The sequence below is a fragment of the Octopus bimaculoides genome, chromosome 8 (genome assembly GCF_001194135.2).
Source record: "Octopus bimaculoides isolate UCB-OBI-ISO-001 chromosome 8, ASM119413v2, whole genome shotgun sequence".
Classification (NCBI taxonomy): domain Eukaryota; kingdom Metazoa; phylum Mollusca; class Cephalopoda; order Octopoda; family Octopodidae; genus Octopus; species Octopus bimaculoides.
The window spans coordinates 97414948-97423164 of NC_068988.1; the positions used below are offsets into that span (position 1 = coordinate 97414948).

General features: G+C 38.0%; 1 long non-coding RNA gene across 1 annotated transcript in view; it reads right to left on the reverse strand.

Annotated features, from left to right (window-relative positions):
• Positions 1 to 12: 12 nt before the first annotated feature.
• The window catches only part of LOC128248609 (uncharacterized), a 49757-nt gene continuing 41552 nt past the window's right edge, over positions 13 to 8217 (reverse strand). The window contains exon 2 of the long non-coding RNA XR_008264796.1: positions 13 to 167. This is a non-coding gene — a long non-coding RNA (uncharacterized LOC128248609). The remainder of the gene's footprint in view (positions 168 to 8217) is intronic.

Here is an 8217-nt window from a genome sequence, read left to right on the forward strand (position 1 = left end):
GAAAACATGCAATGTATTTTCATATATTTTTTATTGCATAATTTTTAAATATACTTCCTGTTTTATCCTTAGTCTCAAATTCCTCACACGTCGTGGGTTGTCAATTTCAATTTCTAAATTCTCCTCTTCGCGATGACAATATGGTTGGAAAAATTGGTGTAGTAAGTCTGGAATGACAAACAAATAATCAATATGTTTACAGATAATTGTATCTTTTTGTGTGACTTCCACTGGTTTTGCCCGTTTTACGTTTTTGTTGCTTCGCTAAATTCCCTTCGAGAATTATTCGGTCTTAGTAGACACATGACATGTGATCTTCTTCTAGCACATTAGCAGTCCACCTAGTGGCCTCCTTTATATATATTCTTATATAAACATATACATATATATACTTAGGTCCTGGTATGACATAAAGTTAGTGTATTTCTAAGGAAGCACTAAACCTGAGTTCTGGGCTATCTTCGTTGTCGAATTCCAGACTAATACCTAAATTTTAAAAGTAGAAAATCCTAGTTTCCCAACGACAAAACCGTTGTGTGAGTGTAACGAAGAGTAAACTGTAGTCCAAATAACTTTTCGATTCTTCCCGATATAGGCAAAAAAAGAAAGAAAAAAGAAAGAAACAAAAAGCAATATCTGGAAGACGCACAATGTGAGAGCGCACTTTTGATGCATGTTTGATGAAGTGGCACTCCAATGTCTTAAACTTCAAACAATACGTAAACTTTCACTTCGAATATTGCGTACAGAAACAATTGTAACGGATCATTAAAAGTGTGTTAAAAGATTTCTTTCTCCTATTATTTGGATTATATATATATATATATATATATATATATATATATATATAATTACATAAGTATGTGTGACAGCAACATAGCGTTAAATCATAAGATTGCAGATAGCAATAACAGGTACAGACACAACATATGTGCAACAGTAATACAATTCTTTTCAGAGTTTTCGCTAGGTTACTGCAATGGTGTGTGTGTGTGTGTGTGTGTGTGTGTAAGCAGTGCAGAGCAACTCGTTGCACTCTGAACTATATTTTGACCGGAAGTCCTCGGGCACCGGGAGAAGGCCGATACAAGTGGACACATGACAAGATTCTTGCAGAAATTGGCGAGTGGACTGATCTGCAAAGGGTGAAAGATAAGCCCCAGCCGCCGCCACCAGAGGATATCAAAGTCGTAGAGCAACGTGGAAAAGTTCTCGAGGCGAAGATGGAAAGAGACACATTGCTTGATTTGTGTTTAGTCTGAGACTGAATGATGCAAGTGGACCTTAGAGCAGAATTGTCTTTCCAGGAGAGAGAGAGGCAACATTTCTCCGACCAGACATATTCCTGTTGCTCAAGAATACAAAAACAGTTATCGCGGTCGAGCTCACGATGCCTTGGCTCGATAAAGAAATCGAAATATCAGGACTTAGTCGACGAGGCCCTTATCAAGGGTTGGCACAGGGCCTCATTCCTCATTGAAGTCGGCCGCCGCGGTTTTCTGCCTCGGTCAGTGTGCTATTTACTGCAGAAGATAGGAACCCAAACAACTGAAGAAAACCATCGAGTCACGGTAGCTGAAACTGGATCAAAATGGCTATGGTTGATAAAAGTCCACAAGTGGTACTCTTCAGTTGGCGAAGACTAGTTCAGTCCTTGCTGCATAACTCAGAGGAAGCTCACAGGATAAGGGGAGAAAAGCTTGTAAGCCTGAGATGTCTGCTGATAAAACAGGGTTTCCAGCTTTGCAATAAGATTAGAAGGGCTTGAAAAACCCCTGAGTAGATCCTGGTGTTTCTGCGAGCGACAAAGCATCATTAATATTTATTTTACCTTTTCATACAGACATTTATATAAATATACATATATACATATACACAAACAGACATACATACGTGTGTGGGGAGGGGGTGCGAATTTATCAATAATCAATATACGGTCAGTGACTGATTTTAATTTGATGATGTTGTAAATGAATGATCTGTGAATTGGTAAATATATATATATATATATATATATATATAAATATATATTATGTATGTATGTATGAATTCTACTTCTAGGTGGAATATTGTTACAATAATGTTCGTTATATTCAAAGAAAGGAAGAATTTCCATTTGATAAATGTGATGAGAACAGCAGAGGGTGAGTATATGTATGTATGTGAGAATGTATGTAGAAAGGTCAAGATTTCATGCCATCAGACTAGATAATTGCGTCAGAAGAATAGAATACAGTGAATAGACTGTTCAAGACAAAATCAATATGAAAACTCATCTACAACAATAAAAGAAGAAAATATAAAAGACGGCAGAATGATGAGGTAAGCAGATCGACAACCAGGCTGACTGTCTGACAGATTCAAATGGATAGATAGATAGATAGATAGTTAGATAGACAGTCAGGCAGACTCTAACGCATGCTCACAAATGGATACTGAGACAGACATACTGACAAACTGGCAAACAAGCTCATGGAGAGAGAGCGGGGAGAGAAGAATGAAGTAAAGCAATCAGATAGTAATGAGATATGTAAAATGAATGAGACGGAGAGTAAGTTAGTTATAATTCGAGATAAGGGAGAGATAGAGGGTCAGTTCTAAAAGATGGAATTAGAGTAAGGAAGATTAAAAGGCGGCTTCTATAGAGATGATGGGAAATGTAAACGATAAATATGTTGACTCTAGAAAGAAACAAGTGAAGTTAATAGACAGGTATGGAGAAAAGGGAAGAAAATGTGAGATTAAGTTGAGTATGATGAAGATAGAAATATTGGTAATATTCGAGAAAGAATAAAATGTAGATGAAACAAATAACATAAACTGAGAGATGTAATCAATTGATGATAATTAGAAAAACAGTGATCCACAATTGAGTAACAGAGAAGTAAAAACGTAGAAATTTCAGGAGGAAGACAAAAGGACCAACCAGTAAATGACAGTGAAGTAAGAGAGCAAGAAAAAGGGAGTGAGTCAAATGTTTACAAGAAAGCAGAAAAATAGGTAGATCAATCGATAGATTAGGTGAGGGATTTCAAGACGAAGCAGACAGATAAGTAGCTAGGTAGGTACATAGGCAGACAGATTGGCCGATAGACAGACGGAAAAACTGACAGATACATAGATAGATAGATAGATAGACAGCATCGCAGCCAGATTGGCAGTCATATAGGTAGGTAGATGGAAAGATAGATAGACGACAGACAAGCAAGCAGATAGCTAGGTAGATAGATAGATATAGACCAAAAAGAAAGGCAATGAGAGAGGCTGACAGATATGTGAGTGAATGTGTAGGTCGGTAGGTTGACAGAGAAAAAGAGTCATGCATATATTTAGATATTTCTTTGATTTAATGTTAATGTGTGATTACGAGTTTGTGTATCTGCGCCCGCATATATGCACGTATATGTGTTTATTAATGTGTATAAATATGCGACTGTATGTATGTGTGTGTGTGTGTGTGTCTGTGCGTGTGCATGCGAGCACACCTCCACGCCTGGCCACTTGTGTTCTCTTGTGAGTATATGGGAATAAGTATGCGTGTACCTACATGCGCGTTTGTGTAATTGTGTTCATGTTTATGTATGTGTGCGGAATGTTTGTGAGGGGATATATATGTGTGTATACGTCCATGTGTATTTGTATGTGTGTGTATAAGTGCGTGCGCTATTTAGTACTGATTTTACGAGTGCTATTATTTATTACGATCGCCTGTTTTTCATTGTTATGATAATTTGGTGCGATAAGACCACAAGGACAGCGACGGCGGAGAAGAAGAAGAAGAAGAAGAAGAAGAAGAAGAAGAAAGGGAAGAATTATATTGAGGTTGAGATGCTAAGGTGGTCGGCTTTTGTGCGTTTTATATGTTGTAAACTTTGGCCACAAGTGTGCCCGAGATAAAGACCAAGACAGGCATCAGTTTTATCCAACAAACATTAAACAACACAGCATCATTTGATGTTAGCGTTGTTCAATAAGATGGAACATGGCGAAACAAAAAGACCAGATGATGATAATACTAATGGGAATATACATACATACTACACACACACTCACACACACACACACACACACACGTTTATCGATCTCATTGTTACAAGCAATAGCCATCGGATTTATTGTTGTTGTTATTATTAGTATTATTTTAATCATCATTATAATTTCATGATGAAAGTTAATGATGTCGAAGATGGCAGCGACGATAATGAGAAACCCCTCGTCGACGATGGTTTGAGAGAGGAGGGGGTGAAGGAGGAGGAGGTGAAGGAGGAGGGGGTGAAGGAGGAGGGGTAGAAATAACTCGATGATGACGAGACGACGACAGCGATGATGCTGCTGCTGATGATGAGGGTTAGGAAAACTGGCTAAATATTTCGATATTGTTCACAAGGGTTAATACTGTTAATGACAATAGAAATAATTGTTTTAATTGTTGCTGTTGTTTTACAACACGTCGGGCTCCGATTGGACAGAAGATTTGTGACCAAACGCATTACAACCAGCATATTCTACCCATCTCTCGGTAGTAACTTAATGAAGACTATAAACATTATGCAATGTAACCTTTTATTTCTTTGAGATGGCAAAGTGTGTTTTAAGGCTGTGGCTGTTGTTTCTAGGAGCGTATGTTCTCTTGTTTAAGTCACGCTCGTAATCGCTCCTCCTTTTAACATCTAGCTCAGTATTCAGCCATCTTCAAGTTCCCCGAAGCTGCGCATATATACCTGGCTTTGGTCTCCAATTCTCGAGGGCGTGCTAGAAGACCCATGACAGACTATGCAGGGGCTTAGACTGTCGTGTGTTTATAGACCTCGTGGATTATATCCCTCTCCAGTTCTGGTCAGAGCAGAAGTTTTTTCCAGATAGAAAGAGAAAAATGGACCTTACTACATGACTGGTACCTATGCTGGTCACTTGGTATGATCGTTACTTTAAATAACGGTCTTACCTTATTTATAAAACATTTATATATATATGCATAATTGCCCATGGTTATATGGCGTAGTGGTTAAGAGCGCGGGCTACTAACCTCAAGATTCCAAGTTCTATTCCAAGCAGTGACCTGAATAATAATAATAATATCGAAAAATACTTTAGGAATGAGAACCCAGGTTCGAAATTACCCCAAGACACCTGATGAAGGCTGGAGGGTATATCAGCCGAAACGTTGTGTTAACAAGAAATAAGATGAGGACAAATATCCGTCAAATGTAAATAATATAAACAATTCCCCATCTCTTAAATATAGGCCTGAAAAATTTTTTAGTCTTTTATTCTTTTACACATTTCAGTCATTTGACTAAGGCCTTGCTGGAGCACCATATATATATTTGCATATTTTAGTAATCACCAGGGATCTTTCCTCGGCGTAAAGACAGAAAGAATTGGTGCGATCCGAAGATGAATTGATTGCAATTTCTGTCTAATTGTGTGGATTCTAAATGATCTCCACTCAGTCACAGCATCATTGCGTTTCCATGTGAACACGTGACAATGCAGATGCTCTCTCATGGATTTGTGTCCGCATGAAGGTACTTAACTTTACTGGAATGACTTCTCCACATGCGTCTTCAGGACAAAGGTGAATGAACTCAGCAAGACAAAGCACCAATTATAGGGGTCTATCAATTATATACCAGTCATATATTGGGTAATTTCAAACAGAGTATTCTCCTAGCCTTACTCAGCACCTAGTTTTCGACTGAGAGTAGAAGAAACAGGAGAATTCTTGTTTGACACGATTATACGATAGTATTGTTGCTGTTGGAAGAAATCGATATTTCTAGTTTCTCTTCCTGATTATTTCGTTCGTTTCTAGGGTTTCATGTTCGATCAATTTGTTTTCTTAATACCCATTCCCACACACAATCACATACAGACAAACACACACATATATATATATATATATATATATATATTATATGCGTGAATGTATTTTGTGCTTATTTTAATTTATATTTTGTGATTCCGCATTTATTTTGTATTTCCTTTCTGATTCTGTTAGAAAGAAAAGGATGTCGCCAAAATATTTCAAGAAAAATATAGAAAAACAAATATAAAAGTAAAAAAGTTAATGAATTCAAAATACTTCTCGTCGCCAACACCTACACACATACATTCACTACATATATATATATATATATATATATATATATATATATATATATATATATATATATATACACACACACACACACACAACGGTTAAGAGTAGATATTAGACTTTGATCTTAGCCGTGATGTGATCAATAAGTATCCGGACTATTACCATAGTAACGGAGCTAAAGCACGCAGTGTAAAGCCGCTTGGCACAGATTGAGTTTGAAATCTGTTGTTCACAGACACTAAGTTTTAACGTTCTCGCTCATTTCCGCTGTTTACAGCAGTGCTTGGAAGGAACGTGTGTAGCGTGTGATCGTCGCATTGACCATGACAGAGAAAGTTGTCATTGCGAAACCTGCTCAGAGGCAGAAAGTGTATAGAGAGGAGTGTATGAGACGCACACGAGAGTACGAGTGGTTCAGACGTTTCCAAGATGGCCGACAAATGTCAATATTGACGAACGTTCTGGGAGACCCGCAACCAGCAGTGCTGAGAAAAATCGCAGATGCGCATGCAGCTGTGAAGAGAAATCATCGAATCACCATCCGTGAGTTATCAGAGGATGTGCAGATTAGTTACGGTTCAGTTCAGTCCATTATCACTGAAAAATTGGGTACGAGACGCGTGTCTGCCAAGTTTGTGCCAAAACCGCTACACACGTTCCTTCCAAGCACTTCTGTAAACAGCGGAAGTGAGCTAAAACGCTAAAACTTAGTGCACATGCACAGCAGAGTTTAAGGTCAATCTGTGGTACTTGGTTGATATTTCCTGTTCCTGGATTGCAAACGTATACCCTTCAAATTGGGAGGTAGTAATCCGGATATTGGTCCATGAGAAACTGCTTTGATGATCGACGTTACTCTCATCTCGGACCCTTCTGCTAACATATCCATGCATAGTCTTCTGCTCAAATAGGCTCCTCCTTTCATCTGATGAGGTAGAGTCGTATATATGTATGCATGCATGCATGCAAGTGTGTATATATGCACACGCACACACACACACACACACACACACACACACACACACACACACACACACACACACACACACACACACACACACACACACACACACACAAATATATATAATTTTTTTACAAATAAGGTAAGACCGTTATTTAAAAGAACGATCATATCAAGTGACCAGCATAGGAAGAAGAACCTTAGTCAATAATTATAAGTAAAAATAAAATCTCTATAAACATACTTTCCCTGCGTATTCGTTGATCAGTATAACGGGAGTGCGTGCGAAACGAAGTGATGAGAAAAATTGTCATGAGCAGTTTGCTGGATGTGGTGACTAAGCGGTGGGTACGGTTTATAAGCCATGTGCTTCGATTACCGTGGGAGAGATGTGCTACCATCGTAACAGAGTGGATGCCGGAAGCAGGAAAAAGAGCGAATGAAAGACCAATGAAGAGGTGGAGCAGTAAGTTCCGGGCGACAAGATAACGATGGCAGTTGGCCCGAGTGGAACTAAGAGGAAAGCGAGCAATCCAGATGTCTGGAGGAAGCTCGCTGCTCGTTGCGCCGATAGATTTGAAAAATCTAAGAGCTAGGAGATACGGAGCCCTTTGCTTGCGATCAAACCTTCAGCGAAAAGTTTCTATTTTTCTATTATTCTCCTATTCATGGGAAGGCTTTTTATCTCGAATCCTCTTCTGATATATAAAAATGAATTACTTCAGCTAATTGATCCTGAATATATTTGCATGTGAGTTACGTAAGCTGACTTGCACTTATCTTTTCATAGAATTTACTATAGTCAGCTGACTATATATTTTGATATGGATTAGGTAACAGATATCATGATATACATACCTATTCAAGTTTTATATATTAATAGATAACATTATGTAGTTGTTGTCCATGGTATATATTTTATAGTTTTGTATGAGATACAATAACAATATTATGTGACTACGTCCATCTCAGACAATATAAACAAGTTTATCAACAACGAGTTTGGTACATTTTCGAAGTCGCTCCCCACCCCTTTCTAATATCCTCATAAATAACAAAGTCGAGTTGTTACGTAACCAAAGATGATAAGAAAAATTCAAAGCATTGAATTAACATTCTAATCGATCCTTTCAGATCTTATCCATTATATGTG